The sequence below is a fragment of the Aphelocoma coerulescens genome, chromosome 19 (genome assembly GCF_041296385.1).
Source record: "Aphelocoma coerulescens isolate FSJ_1873_10779 chromosome 19, UR_Acoe_1.0, whole genome shotgun sequence".
Classification (NCBI taxonomy): Eukaryota; Metazoa; Chordata; class Aves; order Passeriformes; family Corvidae; genus Aphelocoma; species Aphelocoma coerulescens.
Genome location: NC_091032.1, coordinates 1,915,021 through 1,935,548, shown reverse-complemented (window position 1 = coordinate 1,935,548; position 20,528 = coordinate 1,915,021). Strand labels below are relative to the sequence as shown.

Genomic DNA, 20,528 nt, shown 5'->3' with positions numbered 1-20,528 from the left:
CGGCCCGCTGGAAAGTTGGGGTGTTGTGGTGCCTTGTCTGAAAAGTGGTTTTTCGAGTTTAAGGTGCAGGTTTGTGCTTCTGGAGCTGAGCTGATGGTCGAAATGGGGTCATCTAAACTTCCAAAGTCACAAGGGGTGTGTGTATACATCACTAATGCTCAAATCACTGGTAGTCTGTGGTCTCTGAGATCAGACACGATGTATTAAGATGGATGTGTGGCTTCTAACGATGTACCAGAGACAGCAAGTTAAGTACACTCTCTATAGTACATAGTAAATTAAAAAGTGTTAAAAACCCCCACTGTTAGTGGGGGTTAGTTAGTTTACACACAGGTCCATATTGTGAAATGATTACTCCTGACGAGGCCCCTCTCCTTTTTGGAACATGCACTAGGTACTGTTGTGACTCTGGTCTCTTTTCCAGTGATTTGTATGAAAAGATCATTTCAATACCTTTTTCTGGTTTTGCCTGGCAGGAATCATGGTATGAATTACTACAGACTTATGGCTTATGTGTTTTATATATATATATATCTATCTGTGTGTGTGTGTGTTGGATGATCTTTTTGAAATAGTGCATTTTCAATGCTGTCTCTCATGCACAGCCCCTCTAAGGACTAAACAGACCAGGATGACTCAGTGGGGAAAGAGAAAGGAGAGGAAAGACCCAGTTGTAAATAAGGTTTTATATGTAGCTCTTCTGAAATTACAGCCAAGGTTTAAGTGCTTGATGGTTCACATAGTTATCAGATGGCACACAAAAATGTAGTGCTTTGTCTTGGAGGGACTCTTTAAAATCCTCTTTTATACATCTCTAGTTACCATGTACTTAAAATTTAATAATAAGTGATGGTGTTTTAAAGTACTGCACATTTCATGGGGTTAAATGCAGGAAAGAAGGAAAATCTAGTAAGTCTGTCTGTGAGGAATAGCAAACTGAATTTGGAAGCTGAAAACCTGCTAATGTATTGAGTTAGAAAGTGAGTCCTTACATGGTGTTCACAGCAAGGCAGTGATATGTTTTGCCATACCTGCAAATAGTTTGTCAAGTAAGAATTGGCAGATGACAGAGCTTAAAAATGCCATTTTTTTTTCCATGTAGAGCTGGCTGAAAGCATAGTAGGAAGTGTGTTAACTGGGTACTCCCATTAAGTCTGTGTGGCAAAAGGGATGATAAAGTTTTGTGCCCCCACAAGGGGTGACTCCTTTTCCGCTGGGTTGACACTTCAACCTGTGGTGAAGGCAGCGTGTTGGTCACGGCAATTTCATGGCTGGTAAAATCTAAAAGCACAGGCTTCACTGAGCAAGGATGTGTGCTTCCATGTGGGATTCACTAAGGAGGAAAGCACTTAATGAGCCACTTCTGGGAAAAGGAAGAAAAACCCCTGTTAGGGATCCTGCGAGGTGTTTGCTCCTGTTCCATGGGGGCTGTGAGACAGCACTGCCTGGCTCTGAGCCTGTGGAGCTCTGGGAGGTGCTGTTCTTCCAGCTCGACAGTCCACTTGGAACCTCACCTCTGCCTGAAATTTGTGACACTTCTCTGCTAACAAGTAGACGTTTGTATTTCTTCTTTGCAGAAAAGAGCTCACGTCTTCCGTGTGCTGGTGATTGTGCTGGATTTTTCGCTGGTTTACCTAAGCTGAGATTGTCCTTACAAATGAACAAAAGGAAGCAGAAGCCCCCTCTATTTTGATGGTCTAACTCCTTAGGCTTGATTATTATTTTTAATTTCCTTTTTTTAATGAGTCCACTGGAGTGTCAGTATGTCAGTGTCCATTAAAGCCTACAGTGGTACTCAATGAGAAGTCACATGACCAACTAATAAATCTGATTCTGTGGAGGTTTTTTGTCTCTATAAATGCTGGCTTCTGTGGCTTCTGCCTGACTGCTGGCTTTTGCAGGTAGTTTAAATGCTGGGTTTTTCACTGGTATTTATCTCAGCAGGGTGCTGATGGCCTCAGAGCAGCAGTGCTGGATCAGGACCTCACAGTGGTGGATGGTGTCCACAGCAGAGGCAGAGTTCTTGCATTTAAAACCAGGAGGTTTTTCTCCTTAAGATTGCTGGTGGAGCACGGAGAGGAGCTGTGAATTCAGGTTTGGTCTGGTTGGGAGGCAGCCCCACTCTGCATTACAGTGTTTGCTCACCTTCAATGTGTTCTGCTGGGGAGTTCAGTCAGAGAAATCTGCAGCTGAATCTTTGCCTTGTGTTTGCAAAGAGCCTTTACAAACTGTAGTTCTAAGCTCTACACAAGGCTCACTCTTGGAATATTTTCTTGTTTCTTGTTTAAAATGGCTGGGGAGAAATTAAAGGTGAACCACTGCTGGTGATGGGGCTGCCCTGTGCTCAGAGCCAGGAAGCTGCAGTTCCTGCCAGTCTGACAGTGATGCTTTGCTCCGCTTTGTTTCTGTGAATATTGGCTCTCACTATTAAACATTTGCAAATGTCTCCTTGCTGCAGTGCCTGTGGGCACGTGGAGGTGAACAGCAGCCGAGAGTCAATGAGACATTTCTCTTTCCATGAACTGCTATGGATTACCTGGTAAAAGAGCTCTAAGTACCTCTAATTCCTCCTTTGGAAAGCAGCTGGTGGGGATCACTGCTGCAGGGACACCAGCAGTGAGATGGATTTCTTGTCCCATCTGGTGCAGCCATGCCTCTGCTCGGTGCTCTCCGGAAGCCTCGCTGCTGTCCCTGGGCTTTGAGAGGCTCCCTGTGCCCTGGGGCTGTTGGCTCTTCGCTCCCAGGGGCCGTGGTTCAGATCCAGTTCTTAGGAGCCACTCAGTCTGTCTCTGCACTGATTTGTGCTGGATCCCTGTGCCCTTCCTCCCCCCTGTCCCCTCGATGTCTCCCTGGCTCCCCAGACCCTCTGCTGCCCCCGGGCTTCCTTAGGGTGGTCTGGCTCTTTGCTCAGGGGTGTTTAAGGCTTCTCCTTAAGCTCTTGCTTGCCAGTCCTGTTGCTTAAGGTTTCCTAGAGCTTTGCAGTCCCTTCCTTTCACCTCTCTTGGCCATTTTCAGCTTCCTGAAGCGACTTCCAATTCCTCTGTGTTCATCACATATTTTTCTTCATGTTTTTTGTTTCTCCAGGCATTTTATTTTCTGCTCATCCTCCACTTCCCGTGAATCTGTAACCAGTCCTTGCTTTTACCTTCCCTCTTCCTTCAGTGAGGACTTTGATGTGCACACTTGACACCCAGCTCATCCTCCTTGTCCTCAGTTTCATTACTCTTCTCTGAGCTCATGACTAAAACCTCCTTATATCCCACTGTGCTTTCTGTGCAAGGAAACCACACTTTTCCATCTTGCCTTAGCTGCCTGTGCCAGCATTCCGGGGTGGAGATGGCCCCCATCACTGCCTCCTGAGCTGAGCACAGCAGCTTTAGTCTTCTCTTTGCAGAGCTGCATATTTCTGTGGAAGCTGGTCTTGTGTTTTTTCCTAATTATCTTTATTATCAACTGAGTTTTGATACTGCCAAGTTCCCTAAACTGAGAATACTCTTTGTGCTTAATGTCACTGAAACCAAAAAGTAATTGCATTGCTTTGCCATCTATTCCACGTTAATCCTCCAAAAGAAGTGTTTCACTCATCATCTGAGCCAGTGGTTTTAGTATAGACTCTGAACCCTCCAATCTTTAATTTTCTGCATGGAAGCAGAAGAGAGAGGGAAGAAAGGGACTGTGCAGTTCATCTGCTTTGTGACAGATGTGCATTGAATCCAGGGCGTGACCACGTACATGTTGTGTTGGGATGAAGGAAAGCAGAGAACTATGTTTGGATTAAGCTTTCTTTTGAACCAACATGAAAATCCTTCCAGTTTTTAATGCTGGATTCCATTCTGACTGTGGCTGAGCAGAAGCTGGTGTCCTGGCTTGTCCTGGCTAACAGGGGTCTCATCTGAACTGCTTCATGGAGATGGTGGAAGGAAAGCTGCCCTGATTTCATGTTCAGGTCTACTCACACACATCCAGTATTTGTGATACCACTTTGGTCTCAATGAAAAGAGAGATTAGAAAATGAACAGCAACACAGTGGTACACTGGAAAGTGCCCATAATACATGGGCAGGAGGAATAGGATGAGTCAGCCTGTCCTGCCCTTTGGAGGTCATTAAAAACCATTGAGAGGAGTTTAAAAAATGGAGAAAGAAAGATGAGAAGCTTTCTGCAGGCCAGCCATCCTCAGTGTCTTCTAGAAGCTGCAATAGCCTGTCACTGTTAAGTTGGTCCTGAGACACATCTCGAACATGCTGGAGGGGAGGAGGAAGCCCAGGCATCAGCTGGGGCTGGGTCTCTGCTCACCATTTCTCTCCAGTGCTGGTTTACATTGTCCTTTTTAATATTGCTGCTTCTTTTTGCTTTCTGCTTAATAAGAGTCTCCCCTCTGGCTCTTCCAGTGGCACTGAGCCTGGAACTGGAGAAGCAGTGAAAAGCTGGTATTCCAAACAACCTGATGTAGGTAGGGCATGTCCCTGCACCCCAGGGTCTGTGTGGGGCTGGTGAGAGGGTGTGCTGTGTGGGAATGTGGTTGTTAGAAAGGGTGGATGCCACATTTTCTCTCATTTTGTTTCTGAGCCTTACATCATGTTTTGATGTTACCTTGTCTCGAGTAGGTTCAGACTGGAGGAGAGGTGTAACTGCAGCAGTTCCAGCTGCTCTCACCTGACTTCCACCTGTGTCCCCTGAAAAGTGTCTGCCACTGATCCCAGTTCAAACACTGCAGCACCGTTGTGAGTCCTTGTAAAGAGTGTGCACAGCTGAAGGTAAAGGCAAGAAGTGTCACTTGAAACAAAAGCCCTACTTAAGGCACTGCAGTGTAATGTACTAACAGGTTTTCCCAAATCTTTAACAAAAGGTTATTTAAGAAGAGTTCAGCTGCTGTTGCCAAGGGACTTGTAGGCCAGTGTGTCTGTTTTGATAAACCTTTAGTTGCATTTGTCTGCTTAATAGCTGTTGATGACAAGGTCATGTTCACACCTTTGAATTTCTGAGCCCTTGTGGCCGCTTGAGACAAACCTGCCACCTTTCATGGTTCATTTTGCTCCTAAAAACTCACTTCTCTCTGTTGTGCAAAGAGAGCTGATATGGCTGAATACAAACTAAGCTCACACACGTGTCCATCCAGTCATTCCCTTCTCCCCTCTCTGTGGTGACTTTCCTCAACTTGTTGGCTGTTGTGAGCACTGAATACATTTGTCTCAGCCTGTCCTACATAATAGTAACTAATACCTGAAAGATTTTCAGGCTCAGTCATCCAAGGTATTTGGATTTCTTAACTGGGACTTGTACCCTTGGACTTTAAAGAAAGACAATCCTCATACAAGTGAACAACTTGGATGTTTTGCATGTTTTTGCATGTTTTTGGTAATAATAGTTTGCTTGCCTTGTTCCCTTCTTGCTTTTTTCTTGCTATCCAAGACTGCAAGCAGGCATTAGTCTATCCCAATATGACAATGACTGAGCTGGAATCTAGCTGAAGACATTCAGGCATTGCTCTTAGTCCTCACTGTGGATTGAGGTGTTCAGTGTTAAGAGGAATGAGGTTCATTTTTCCTCTGCTCTGGCCTTTTACTCATTTTCTGCTTTGGAATATGTTTGTTCTAATATCTCTATAGGATGAAAACAAATCCCAGAGGTAGAAGCAGATACAGTGTAAAACTGCACTGGCTGGTCATTGTCCCCTGTTCTGTGTCCTGTGTTTGCACCTTCCCCTTGGCCAAGGGCTGGAATGCTGAACTGTCCATCCAGCCCCCAAAGTGACCCGTGTGTGGAGAGAGCCAGCGTGGCTGGACAGCTGGGGCAGCAGCCAGGGTGACTGAATTCAGGAGGTGTGCAAAAATCAAAGGGACTTCTCGGTGTATTTAATTATTTTGTACTATAAATGTATCGCTTCCATAAGATTCCATTAGAGCAAGGATGTTTTACCCGCCCCCAAGCCACAGAAGCCTTGCTTTGGTCATGTGTGCATACAACTGAAAGATTTGGAGCTGAGGGCTCTTCTCTCAGTCCCACATGCATTATGTAAACAACTTGGTTTATAGTTGATTTGCTGTCCTCTGTGGTAAAGTAATTCTGTGGAACGTGTGGTGCAATCCCACACACAGGAGAGGAAATGGATTTTTTGCTGACTGTTGGTATCTTCTTAATGTTTGTTCTTCACAGATGTTACTCACCACTTGGGAGCACACTGAATTGGAGAAATCAAGTGGCTTGTCACAGCAGTAGATGTTGGCATTAGGGCATGTTTTCTGTGTGCCTTGTAAGGTGTCTGCAATGGATTTAGCAGGCATTAGGACCTTGAAAATGCTTCATTTGTCTTGGTGGGTTCCAGGTCATACCAGCCAGGAGTTGTGTCAGGAATCCTGGTTGTCATGCAGTGCTGAATCCCAAGGATGGAGCTTTGCAGTGTTATCCCATTCTTTATATAGCAGGTGACAGGTAAAAGTCTGTTAAAACTGGTTTTTTACTTTCTTTTGGGAGCCTGTCAGCGCTGAGCTGACCTCAGTGACACCGTGATGATGAATGTGACACAACTGTTACCATAGGTAGAGCACAGCTCCATGAGGAATATGAAAGGAGAGAGGGCAGGAGAGGACAGGCCTGTACAGGTGAGAGCAAACTGCTGGTAATGGTTTGGTCTCAGCTCTCAGGAGTCAGAACAGCCCAGGTTTCGTGGTGGCACCAGATGGTGAGGCTGACAGCTCGTACTGCAGGTGTGTGTCTCACTTCCATAGGGCACAGTCTGTGTTCAGATTGGATTCATGTGCTTCTGCCCTGGAGTACAGGAGTTTCTCCCCTGATTCATGTGCTTCTCCCCTGGAGTGAGCATTGTGAGATTTGTGTTGGCCCTTAATTCCAGCAAGTTACACTTTGTGGGCATTTTCTGTTTCTTCTGTGCAGGCAAAGCCAATGGTTTCCAACTCAGGAGAAGTTCTGCTCCCTACACATTGCTCTGCCTGGTTTCTTACCTGATGTGGGGGAAAATCCCAACTCGGCCATAGGTGAGCTGACTTGTACCAGGAATGAACCCCCAGAAGACAAATCAGAATTCCAGTTGAACTTACCAGACTTGATATTGATGGGATGTGCCCTTCAGGTAGTGGAAATCTCAACAAGCTCTTGCTGAGGATCAGTCCAGGTTGCTTGATGGCAGCTCAGGCTGCTCCTGGGTATAAGCAAGGTTTAATTGGTGCCAAGAGCTGCTTCAGCAATTAATTCTCCACCCTTCTGCAAAGCTAAATTTTTTGGCAAGGAGACTGACCCTTATCTGGAAGGAGAGCATCATTCTGTTAACACCACAAATATCTCCAGACTTCCACAGTGAGTTTGTTGAGATGCAGTGCTTTGGAGAACAATTCTGTAGCAATTAAAACAGACAAGTATATTAAGATTGACTTTGCGTATGAGAGTTGGAATCCTTCCATGTGAATAAACTCACAGTGTGAGTGATTTTGAAGCTGACCATTAAAGTGCTTTCCTGCCCTGGGAGGGGAAAGAAAAGCTCAGTAAGTGTAGATTAGGAGGGACACTTTGTCCAGCACTTGGGAGGTGGAGGTCACAGTCTTTATCAGTCTTGAACTTATCTTTGACCTTCATTGCTCAGTGCTGTTTTTCCTTTTTTTCCTCCTGTCTATCAGATGTCAGCAAGTGGGTGTGAAATGCAGTGAGTGATCTGCACACCATACTGAACCCATGCTGGGGAGCAGGGCTGGGAAGAGAGCAAAGCCAGTGCCAAATGTGTTTAGAGCAGAGGAGAGGGCTCAGGAGCACTCTCACTCTGGAAAATCTCCAAGGCTGATCACATTTGCCGGCTCTTTCTTTCCTTAATGGGAGCTGAAGCTGAGACATTGGTACAAGTGTATTGGTCCTTAGGAGGCTAAACAAGAAGAAACATAAATAAAAACTCAATAATCCTTCACTGGAGGGAACTAAGGAGCTTATCTGATTGGTTACAGCATGGCAAACACATAGAAGAACACATAAATCCAGAAGACTGTGGGGTTTGATTTTTTTTTTGGTTGTTGTTGTTGTTTGTTTTTTTTTCTAAATCCAGTTTGAATCTTTTTAAACACTTAAAGGGTAGATAAAATGAGCAACCAGCATTTGAAACGAAGGAAAAACTGATATGCTTGAAAGGAAAATGTCAATGCCACAAAAAACCATAGCCCTGTAGATTCAAGAGAGGCAATTTGTAACCTCAGATGCCAGCACAGAAGATGTTGAGCACAGGGACTTCATAAAACCCTGATTGTTACCAGTTTGTTAAACTGGCCAGAATGGTCTACAGTAAAACTGAATTTTTCACGTTTTCCTGCAAATACAAAACTCAGTTTGGGCTTGTCTATCCACAAATGGGTTATCAGAGGGGAGTACTTTGGTCCATCTCATTAAAACTTGTTTTTCTAACACCAGAATTCCATTCCTTCATTAGCTCTTCCAGCTGGATTCCACACATGCTGTAGAGAGTGGCAATCAATGACCACTGACAGAAATGACTCCTTTGCCTCCCTGCCAATGATTCCTTTGCCTCCCTGCCTCGTGTTTGGTGCTGGGCACATTCGGAGGGGCTCAGGAGCAACCTGAACTCGGGGCAGAGCAGCTGATAAAGAGAAGAAAAGGAAGCACTTTAGACATAAAGCCTTATCCTCTTCCCTGAGCTGCCTTTCATTGACATTTGTGTGTTTGGGCTTTATCATTCTGCTTATCAACGTTCCAGTGAGAGCCTTGGGAAGTGCCAGAGGTGCTTTCAGTGCCAGTGTTACCTGCTGGGGGGGTTTATTCCCTGTGCTGTTCAGGACGTGGCTGGCTTTTGAAGAGAAAAGGAAATGGAAGTGGTGGGAATGTCTTCCTCTGTTCTTCCAGGATGCAGGGGTCTCTTCCCATCACATTGGACTGATCCTTAGCCCTTGTTATGTGTCATCTGGGAAAACTCAGCAGGCTTTTAGCTACCCCAGCCTCACAAGGCAGTGTGTGCCCAGAAGCTCCTTTTCCCATATATCAGTGGGTCTCATAAAAGCTGTTATTTCTCCCTGAAATCCTTTCTTGCCTCTTCAGCTTGTTGTGACTTAAAACATTCCTGCTGATATAGCAAATGCTGTAATTTTATATGTAGTTGCATTTAAAAAAGGGGAAACAAAGATCTTGTGCTTGGTTTATTTTTCAGTGGGCTAGGAAGTAATTTATTGTATTTCAGCCTTCTAAGATCAGCAACTGTACCTGTTCCCATCTAGTGGCAAAACCAGCTCGGTTCTGCTGTGGTGGAAGGTGAGGTTTGGGATCTGCAGTTCTCTGTTACAGAGCCCTAGATGTGAAAATGAGCCTAATTCCAGCCCCATGCTCCCTGCACAGGATGGGTCACAGCACAGGGACACTGCAGGGACACAGCAAATTGTGCCCTGGTCATCTTTGGAATGTCATGTATTGCTCTAATAACTTTGCATACCAACTCTAATCTGCTTTTAATTCTCTCTGTAGCTCAAGTTAAGCTCCAGACTTCATTTCAAATCTGTTGTTATTTTTGCATGTCCTCTTTTTCTCAAGTGGTTTATTTTGTCTAAATGCAGCAATTAAAAAGAAATTATTACTCTGTGAGAAATTGTCTCAAGAAGAGCAAAGAAGTTTACAACAGCAAACTCTGATTGTCCTTATTTGTTTTGGCAGATAAACAGGAAAGAAGTTTTCAAAGCAAATCCACAGGAGGTCCCTTTGGGATACTTGTTTCACTGGGGGGAGAATTCTCTTTTTCCCCACCCTGAGCAGATCACAGCACAGATTCTTGGATTTGGGGTGTCAGTTCAGGCTCAATTCACACCTAGCTGTCTTTCAGTCCCCTCACACCTGCCCCCTCCTTTTTTGACAGCTTTTTGAGATGTTGCTGATGATCTTCCCCAGGTTCCTCTGCCACTTCCTACTTCATTCCTTCAGGGGATGTTTGAGGCAGAGCTGCTGAATCTCTGTAGGTCTCTAACCCCGAAGGATCCCCAGTTACAGCCACGGCCTGATGTCCACTGCAGCTTTTTGGTATTCCTGCAGAGCTGTGCTCATTCATTCCCCTCACAGGAAGGAACATTTCCCCTCTCAGTGGTGATCTCAGGTGTCTCTGGGTGCCAGTGGTGGGGGCAGGTGGCAGGGGCTGGCTGGACAGGTGACATCTCTGAGTGAGGACAGAGCTGCTGGGCTGTTCTGCCTGATCCTTGCCTTCAGAGCCTGGGCACGTTCCATGTTTGACATATCGTGTTTACTGAGACTGCAGAAGAATGTTAATTGCTGTGAGATTGCAATTGCAATGCCCTGGCTGTGTTCACAGGAAACATCGAGGGCCAGGCAGGTTTGTAGGTAGTTCAAAATCTTGGCAGAAGCTGCCTGGCCTTAAGAGTGCTTGTGGAATGACAGCTTTTGAGCCAAGCAAAACACCACTGCTGTAGAACTCATCGTGTCCTCTGTGGAGCGTTTTGGTTGTGTTTTAAAACATTCTGCCTTTGTGCCCTTCTGTGGCACTGTGTCCCCTTAATGGCTGATCCTGGGATGCTGCTGGGTGGGTTTCCTTCAACAGAAATGATGCAGTCCCAGCAGCCGTTGTAAAAGGGGAGATTTATGATGTCTGTGTCTTCATCCCATTTCTGGAGACAGCTCCTCTAATGATAAAGGTGCATATATCTCGGTGTGATGTAAACAACTTGATGGATGGGTTGCAGTTTATGTGGAGAAAATATTGGAAGCTTTTTATCTATCTGTAAAGCTTCCTGGGAGGCTGCAAACAGGTGGCCTGGAAGCACAGACAGGTAGATCATCATTACGGGCAGTCAGGCTGTTTGCAGGTCCCACTGAGGCCAGCATTTCTATTCTGAAAATAATCAGCTGGTGAAGGCAAAAGGGAAGGAGCTCAAGGCTGCCAGAGCACTTACCTCTCTTTTAAAACAAGAGTAAGCAAAGATGGATTATATTAATATAATAACTGGCAGCCAGTCCATGTAGTTAAGTGCTGCTTTAATCCTTGTTTAGCAGAAAATGCAGACTCAGGGACTGTAGTGTCCAGTCACAGATGAAGGTTTTAATTGTGGAGAAGTAGGAAAATATTAGAATCTTGCCATTTACTTTAGTGAGAAAGGTACAGGATGTCCAAATTCTCAAAAGGATATTCATCTTTCCACCCAGGCAGTCTGTGTGTGTGCAGGTCTGTCTGTGTTTTTGCACCTGCATCCCCAGTGTGGGCACAAGCACTAATTAGCATTTCAAGTGGAGAAATTTTGCTTTAAAAATGAAGCCTAGTTTCAGTTGTCATAAAAATGTCAACCAGAGCAATAAAATGTCTCCCTAATTTAAGAACACTAGAAGGCAAAATAAATTAAATATTGAAACAGATAGAAATTCTTATGTTGAAGTTGATGGCTTTAAAATTATTACTAACATAAAATTGGTACAAATCTTCTTCTCCTCATTGATGGCACATGGGCCTGCCTGTGTGCAATGTGCTGGAGTGGAGAAGGTTTATAAACAGTGGGGGACTGACTCCAGGCCTTGAGAAGCATCATTCCTGAGTGACAGCAACTGCTGCCACCCCACAGGAGCACCCAGTTCCTTTACTTGCTCAGAAGTGACTGCACCCCTGGGATTAGATGGTGTGGGGGGCCTGTTCTGTGTTTCAAGGCTGGTTTTTTTAAAGGGTCATCCCTCAGGGCAGGTTCTGGCTCAGCCAGTCTGGTGTGGAGCCAAGGACATGATCTGATTGACCTCGTGGTGTGGTTACAGCCCTTCTGCCTGGCTTTGAAAGCATCCAGGATTTACACAGGTCACCTTGAGTTTTTGCATAAAGCTGGGAAAATACTTTCTCAGGGATGTTTTTCTGGAAGCTTAGCATTGTGTGAGTGTTCATGGTTAACTGATCCTACACTGAAAGATATTTAGGCTCTGAGCAGTGGATTTTTGTACGTGCAGAGTCTGAGATTCCAGGCAGGCTGAGTGAACTGTGGGCAGCATCTCTGCAGGGGTAGGTGTGCCCAGCCTGATCCATGAGGGAGGTACAGAAAACCAGAGCAAGCGAGAATATTTTCTTGCCCCATGGTGTAGGAGCAGGATGAGCACAGTTTGCAGGGTTTCAGTCCTGGTACTCTCCCTACCTTTATACAGGCCCAGAAAGTCTTTGGTGTGGTTTCTTCTGCTGCATGGAGTAATGAGATGAGCTTGTTTTAGATGAAATGAAGACTTCATGATTCAAGCCCACACATTTCTGTTTGTTACATTCCTACCTGGTGTATCCCTATTGCTCTGATATCTGGTGCTTCAGTGCAAAGGGGATTTTTCATCTGGGGATGATGATAATTCTTCTTTTTTTGCAGTGGTTTTTTTTTTTTTTCCTTGGCTTTTTTTTTCCTTTGCTCTTTTAATTATGTTTAGGATCTGTAATATAAGTAAATTAGAAGTTCTTTTTAATCAGCTTTCTTTAGATAGGCTCACTTTGTAGTACATAAGGATGGCAAAAACATGTTTGACTTCGTTATCAATAGATTATGTATCTGTTATGTCATTATTACTGAAGATCAAATAGGAATATCTGAGTTCACCATATAATTAAAAATCACACCACACCACAGTTCCAAGTGGAGACCACCTAAGGCTGTGTGTGTAACCTTAATACCTTTGAATTTGGAATTGCTTTTTTTTCCTCAGTGTTTGATTTGGCTTCTGATATATTATATATTTTAACTAAATACTGAAAAATACTAAGAAAACACTTGTCAGTGGTGATTTGGGGGTCAGTTTTAGCAGATTCTGACACATCCAGGGGAGGTGAGAGTTCAGTGTTTGGAGCAGGACTCGCTGTTCCAGTGGCTGCAGTTTCCTGTGGCTGGAAGGGCTCAGCAGGCCTTGCAAACCAGGTCACATCCACTCAGCTCCTATCACCTGAAGTCATAAGTCAATGTTTTTCATTTTTCTCCTTTTAAGTTGGCCTGGAAGAAGCTGACAAAAGAGGAGGAATCATGGCTGTTTGTTTTTTTGCCTGCAGGCAACTTTCAGATCATTTTTGCCGGATCACAATAGACAAACCTTATTGGAAGTCCAGGATGTTCTTTCCCCTGGCCCCTGAAGCTGTAACACTCTTACTAACGGGGCATTGATGTTCCTTCTGACAAGATGGAGCTGTTAATTGAATGTTAATCACTTCACTCATGCCATGGTACCTTTTGAACTAGGAAAGGCATTTATTATATATCAGCATCGATACTGACTTTTCCTACCTGGGTCTCTGGCAGTGTGCAATAGGAGCACTGTGATTTGGGGATTTAATTGGCTTTGTTTGGGCTCTGAACTGTGTGTACAGCACATGCATTTGGGATCCCCATCTTTAGTCTGATACATATTCAAACATTTAGTCTTATCTGCTGTTTCAGACTACTTATGAATGAACAACAAAGAAATTTTTTGATGTTCTACTACAGGGTCTTGTGTCTTTTTAGCTGAGAAAATGACTGTTCAGGAAAGTTGTATCACTGGGCATTAGGAGAACTGGATCATTAATATTTAACTGTGTTGGAAGTAGAAAGCACGGTAACAGTAATAATAATTTGCACTTGCACAACACATTTCTCCTGAGGATCTCAAAGCACTTTACAAACCATTTAATTAAGTCTAACTAAATCCCTCTGAGGTTTATTATTAGTCCCATTTTACAGATGGTTAAGCAAGGGCATAAAGAAGTTAAATGGTTTGCCTAAATGAGTTAGTGGCAACAATAAGCACATACTTCAGGAGTCCTGGCCACATCTGTGCTCGTGGAGCAGAGAAGGATTCAAGTGACCACAGGGTCTTGGAGCAGCACACAGAAGAGCAGAGCAGCTGGAACTGAGAGAAGGGGAAGGGTTTTGTTTGAGATAGATCCCTGTGAGTGCTCTTGTAGGATCTCTTGGTGTCCTGGCTGTGGAGGGCTGAGAGCCCAAGGTGCAGGAGTGAGACAGGGCTGAGTCCTGGCTCTCCAGCAGACCAAGGGTCTGTTTCATCCCACCAGTCACCAGGGACACCCACACTGTGCTGTTTCCTCTCTGTGTGACGCTGGTGCTTTGCTTTCCTCGGTGCTGCAGCTCTGGCCAGCCAGGAAGGAAGGAAGGAAGTTCTTGCCACTGGACTTAAAATTATTCATCCCATTAGCAGCTGCTTTTCCTCAGCTGCCCAGCAGGAGAGGTTGGTTTATCAAGACATAAAGCAGGAGTGTGCAGGAGAGGGGGACTCGTGCTCGCTGCTGATCTGGGAGCCACTTAGGAGGGTGCTCGTGTACAAATGCATTAGATTATGGTTAAGCAGCTTATGGACATAAAAACACATTAGAACTTTACAGCACACTATAAATTACAGTTTTGCAGCATTCACAGCCACAATGTTAGGTAATTACATTCATTAATCTACTACTAAGAGCACATAAAGTTGCCTCCCAAATGGTACCGTATGTGCTTGTGCTCAGCTGGGGATGCTCTGAGAAGGGCCTCCCCTCCCCCACGGCTTCCTCCACCACTGTTCTGCTTTGCTCCAAAATGTTCTAGTTTCATGATGGTTTTCAGCAAACCAGAACGTCAGGCACATTGCTCTAAATATTTAGGATTCACAGAGGAAGAATTTCTGATCATCTCATCTCATCCAGCTCTCAGCTTTTCTCAGTGAGCTGTAAGCAGTGTGGGGACTCACTGCAGTCGTTCATTTAGGAAGAAGTTCCTGCTTCTTGTCCCCTGGATGATCCCTCTGTGCCACCTGATGTTTGGTAGTCCCTGTAATTGTTAACTTCAGCAGTTAATGTTCTGTTGAAACTTCCTTGCCTTAGGTTGAGCATCTCGTGCTTCATTTTCTTTCATGCAGAAATATTCCCTTTAATTAGAGCAGATTCTCAGCTGGTGTAAATTTTGTTGTCTGTCCCAGTGGCTATTTCCTTTCTTTTCCTTTCTCTATCTCGCATTGCACAGAAAGGCTTTCAAACCATCTCTTTGAGGTGCACCCATGTTGTGTACAAGCAGAGGCTTCTGCTGATTCCTTCTTGCTTCAATTTCTTGTCTTGAAAGACCATTCATGGCCATTTCTTTTCCTCTCCAATGGACCAAGAGTTATCTTTGATATCCCCTACCCAAGGACAACGAGCTCTCCCATCCGTTATTCAGCCACATTTTGACTGGGACTTTCCATGAATTTTTAATTATGGAAATAGGAGGGCAGAGAGTCGTGTATTATCTGTTCTTAACCTCTTGCAGTGTGTGTTAGGAAACAGATCACACAAAAATTCCATGGAAAACTTCCTCCACTTTCAGTGGCTGCAGAGCAGAGTACACATGGGAAAAATACTGCTCAGTTAGAAGGGTAAAAGTAACAGAAACAGTTTGTCACCCTGAATTTTTAAGAAATTAAGCTACTAAAATAGATTCAGTATCTCAGTCCTTGAACAAACTTAAATGTGTTCCAAAAATCAAAGTCCCTCTAAAAAACCTCACACTCTCTCATGAAGGTATGAGTCCACTCAAACATAACATCAGTGAGTCAGAAAGCAAAATCTATTCTCTTTTGTTTGTAAGACTTTAATGAATCTGATTGTAAAAACTGAAGCTTGTACAAGTCAACAGGAGCAGAAGACTTACAGAAATGACCCATTACTTCTGTGTCAGTTCATTAATTGGGTTTTCAGTTGCTGATTTCCGTTCACATCAGGATCATCTTCACATCCGAATGAGAAAGAGCCCTGTGAGCTACCTGTGCCTGTGCCGCCGGAGCAGCTGCTCCAGGAGCCTGTGACAGCTGCTTAATCACAGCCAGGCCTCGGTGAAAGGCATTCATCTATTTGCTAAATAGATGGAGCTTCAATGACACTTGAGTACTCCAGTTTCTAGGGAATTTCTTTGTCATTACTGACAAATTTATTATCCTGACCATTAAATTAATAAAATGCAGAGCACATGGCAGCTGCTTTTTGAAGGAGGTGAATTTTGGTGCCACAGAAACTCCTCCAGCTCCATGTCCTGAGCTGTCACCTGCCTGCTGTCCTGGACCTCTGTGTCTAAGCGCCAGAGGAGGTGGGAAAAAGCAAGTCCAGCATCTCAGAGCTGTGGGACAGGACAGAAGGAGCACATTTGGCAGGGATGAGTCTCCCATTGGAATTCCCAGCTGTAGTTTAGTGCTGTCTCTCACAGGCTGCTTCTGCCCAGGGCAGAAACAGGAACCACTCTGGGCTGCCTCTCGGTCACTGATGCACCAGGGTGTCAGCAGCACCGTGCTGCGTGTTCCCATAAGCAAGAGCTGCAGGGATGGCCTTTGTTTCTGAGAGAGAGCAGCTGCAGGGAAACAACTGCCTGGAAAAATCACATTTTGGACACAGTTTGCCTGTCACCTGCTTAGCTTCAGCCCACCTGCCAGGTGGTACACTGAGATATGCTACTGTATTCTTTACAGTGGGCTTTACTTGCCTTTTTCTGCAGGTAAACATTAGGAAGCCAGAAATCCTGTTTTAAGGGCAGTGTGTCTCCCTGCTGCCAGTAAGCCAGGGCAGCAGCCTGCTGGAATGGAGATGGATTGGGATCCCATGGGACAGTGTCAGGGCAGAAGGATGCTGTCACGTGCAGCTGCTAACCTGGTCCTTGCCCTCCTGATGAAACAGCTGCTGTTCTGGGGTAGTGTCAGCGCTCCTGTGTTCCTGATGCCATCTGTGTCAACCGTGGAGCATCCCATAGGGCACGTGGGGATCCCATAAACCCAGGCTGCCTCCTCCTGATGAAGCCCCAGGGCGAGTCTCTGTCCCTGCTCAGCTCAGGGCTCCCAGAACACCGAGAGCTTTACGGCTCCGCTTGGGTGCTCGGGACTTCACTGGGTGATGATATTGATGTAAAATTTAACAGCCACTGTCTGTGCTGACTGTGCTGGCTTCACTCGTTACTGCTGGAACATGCCCTGCTCTTCATTTAGATACTTTGGTCCATTTATTAGATATTACAGAGATTTTCCCTTTCTGGACAGAACTGGCAGTGATTTCTGTAGTGGAAGCCTACTGGGAATGATTCTAATCTAGTTTCTGAGGATTTGTTTATTGGGAAAGCACATGCTGGGCTAATTTCAGGGTATGTACTGCACGGTATTTTTTTTATCCACAAGTGAAGTTTTAATAAGGGAACGTAGTACTAGGACAGCAGTTTGTGTTTTGAGATATTTTTCCTTTTATTTTCCTCCAAAAAGCAGCAAAGGCAAAATTGGCTCAGTGAGTATTTATTGGCAAATTAGTGTTTCTAAAGCCTTCCTTTTTGCTTGTTCTTTTCTAGAGCTTGGAGAAATAAGATTTCACCTAATGCATCTGGGATTGGATTACTGGATTGAATTTTGCAAAGTACACTGGGGATAGCTGAGCCTGTTTAGAAAGCAGCTAAGCCCCTCTGAGTCAGTAAAAATTCAATTCGTGATAGTTGATGAGGGATTTTTTGATGGGTTTTGTTTTGGGTAGTTTATTTGCTGTTGGATGGTCATATTTCCTTTGAGGTATTTTATCAAGGTTTATTAAGCTTTTGGTGGAGGCTGTGGTGGGATACAGACTTTCTCTGAAAAGTATGATGGAAAAATGCCTGGAAGCTGACATCCCTCCTCCTGCTTGCTTGTTGAACACAAACATTAAATTTTAAAGGCACTCTTCAGTTGAATGTGTGTGTTGTGACCATTTTGGAAACCCATGGAAACATGATCAAAATTTATCAAAGCTGTGGTTGTGATGGGTTGTTACTTTGCATCTGGTCTCTTGTGTCCTCAGGGTCTCCTGCTCCTTCCCTCCCTCTTCCCCTTCTCTCCTGCTGAGAGTTGAGGTTTTGGTCCTCTGACCAGGCCAGCCACGTTATCCCAGTGCAGGTGGGAGTGATCTCTGTGATTCTGGTAACAGAGCTCTGGGCACAGCAGGGGCTGGGAAATCCCTGCTCTGATGCAGGGACAGATCTCATCTCAAAGAATGGTGTCTGAATTTAGATTCTCTTTCTCTCTGTAAAACTGGCCTGATTTTTTCCCTGGACTTCCTTTTCCATTTCCTAGGACAGTGCTACTGTGTTGCTGGTGCACCTGGGGTTTTTAGGGGGGTTTTTGGTTGTTGGGTTTTTTTTGGAAGGGGAGTGGGGGGTTGTGGGTGTTGTCTGGTTGCTTTGGTTTTTTTTGATGCTTTGGAGTTGAATTCTTTTGGAAGAGAACATCAGAGAAGTTTGCACAGTGCTGTGCAAGGAGAGGTGTGAGAGTAAGAACCCAGGGGGTGGCTGGGCTAAGCTGAGGGAAAGGAGAAGCAGGAAGGCTACAAATTTCTCAGTGTGTGGAATAGGTTTTAGTAAGGTCATCAAGAACTCAAAATTAATTCTGAATGAGGTAAAAACTGCCACAGCAGGAAACCATAAAATCTTTCATTGTAACCCTGTGTAGGATCCTTCACTGTCCTGTGCATCCTGTAATGGCCCTGAGAAGGAGATTGCAAAGTGTGATATGGGAGAGGGCTGTATCCTCCTCCCCCTTAAAGAGGAAATGGGCAAAGAAGCAAAATGCTTTTGCTCTTCTAACAGGAAGAAATAATGGTTTTCTAGGTGAGGTTTAATGCTCTCAGCAAATCTTTGCAGATTTTACATTACAGTCATTTCCTCGAGTCAGACTTCCCTGCTTGCCTGGTAAGTAAACACAGAAAGCATAGATTATCAGTTAAGAGTATCGACAGCATTTCAAGTGCTATCAGAGAACATTTAATTCAGTTTAATTTTGTGATAAATCTCATGTTTAATCCTCTGGTTGCTCTGTAATCATGTCTCTATTGATCTTCTCTGAATGACTGCATGCAGTTTAATAAACTTTGCCATTAACCCAGGCTTTCTAAAAGAGGAGATTGATTCCAGTATCAAGTCTGATAGAACCAATAAGCAGCTGAAAATCATTAAATGTGTCCATTATAAAATATTTGCATTAAGATCAAAGCAAAAGTGTAGAGGTGAATTTGCAGCTTATTAGAGAAAGAGTTTGCAGTTGGAAAGTCTCAGTATGTCAGTCAAAATCAGCAGCAGTTTTCAACCTGGCTGATTCAAGCTGACACCTCCTTTCATTTCTTATTCCTCAAATCCCTCTTTCATCCTATTGAGCAAACTCCTTTCCTCTTTTCCCAGCCATAATTATATCCTGTAATTTATTGCATCTTTTTTACCCCAGGCATTTGTTTAGTCCAGGGGTTTGAGGTCATTTTTCCCTCATAATAAAGCTGCAGACTTTGGGTGTCTTTTTCAAGTGTTAGTTTGGATTTTCTGTCCTGACCTCCTTTTCTGAGGCATGTCCATGTTACATGAGCTGTAACATTGGGATGAAGAACTGGGGAGGGAAATGCTGTGCCCCCCTCTGTGTTAGGGCATGCAGGGAGCCTGTCTGTGTGGGAGGGAAAAATGGAAGAAAGCAAGAACCACATACACAGACATGTGGCTGAGTGACAGCAGTGAGGCTGTGGATGCTCATCTCTTCCCTTAAGGATGATGGAGAAGATACAAGATGACTTTCCCACCCTACTCATCAGCTGGGGGAGAGTAAGGGAGATGCAAGAAGTACCAGCTTGGCAGGAGGCAGGGAAGGGTCCCACAGGAACACCCTGGCTGTGGTGGCTTGGCCTGATGAAGTTGAAGGGCTGCAGAGGCTTGGAAGATGAGAGACAGCTTCGCTGTTGTTCCCAAAATAAACAAATGGGCGGTGCAAGCCCTCCTATGCCTCGTGGGCTGTAGCAGTTGGATGCTCCTGTTTCCTGTCTGGAAGGGGCTGCCTTGGTCTGGGTCTGGGAGGAGGGGGATGTGCCATGGACCCACCTCCCTGTGCAGGGCCTGTTTGCTCTCCATAACCCTGGGTGTGCAGCCCCTGTGTTCCTGTGGGGCCTGGTCCATTTACCTCTCCAAGGATTTAGCACTGTGAAGCACTGATGGAATAGGATGTGGTTTTACTTCCATTTCACAGATGAGCTCTGCTGCATGGGAGGGCTGAAGGCCCAAATTCATGGAGCCATTTATTTCCTTTGGAAAACCAGTCAATGGGAATTAAATAGTTTCAGGCCCCTGAATACCCTCTTTGTGGTTCGGGGCTTAGCTGAGTGCTGCAGGTCACAGGGAGCATCGGGGGGGAGATCAGGAATTCCCACATCCACCTCCAAGTCCCCACATTAATAGCTTACCTTCTCAGTCCAGCCAGCTCTAATCCTGTGCCTGGCAGGGCACAAGTGGTGATAAGGTCAGACAGGAGAGATTTGGATACCGGCCCCTACAAGCAGCTTAGAAAACCTTTCCTAGGAAGGGTTTCCTTCCCAGTGCAGACTGATTTCCTGCTTATGGTTCTAATTCTCTTCAGCATATTCCGTGGCTCTCGAGAGATGCATTGCAGAGCTTTATCTGTTCCTGCTCGAGGCAAGTTTTACAGAGAGACAGGAGCTGGGATGCTTCCTACAGAAGGAACGATTCCGAGTTCAGTCGAGGCAGCGGCGTGCGATGAAGTGGGGTTTGACTCTTAAGTGCTGCTGAAGTGATGTGATTCACAGCTTTTGTA

At 44.9% G+C, this 20,528-nt stretch overlaps 1 protein-coding gene and 1 long non-coding RNA gene across 3 annotated transcripts in view; both read left to right on the top strand.

Annotated features, from left to right (window-relative positions):
- Positions 1 to 8,416, top strand: part of LOC138120734 (uncharacterized) — a 57,138-nt gene extending 48,722 nt beyond the window's left edge. The window contains exons 2-3 of the long non-coding RNA XR_011155947.1: positions 6,894 to 6,994; positions 7,631 to 8,416. This is a non-coding gene — a long non-coding RNA (uncharacterized lncRNA). The remainder of the gene's footprint in view (positions 1 to 6,893; positions 6,995 to 7,630) is intronic.
- The window catches only part of AUTS2 (activator of transcription and developmental regulator AUTS2), a 767,594-nt gene that overhangs the window by 174,214 nt on the left and 572,852 nt on the right, over positions 1 to 20,528 (top strand). The window lies entirely within an intron of this gene.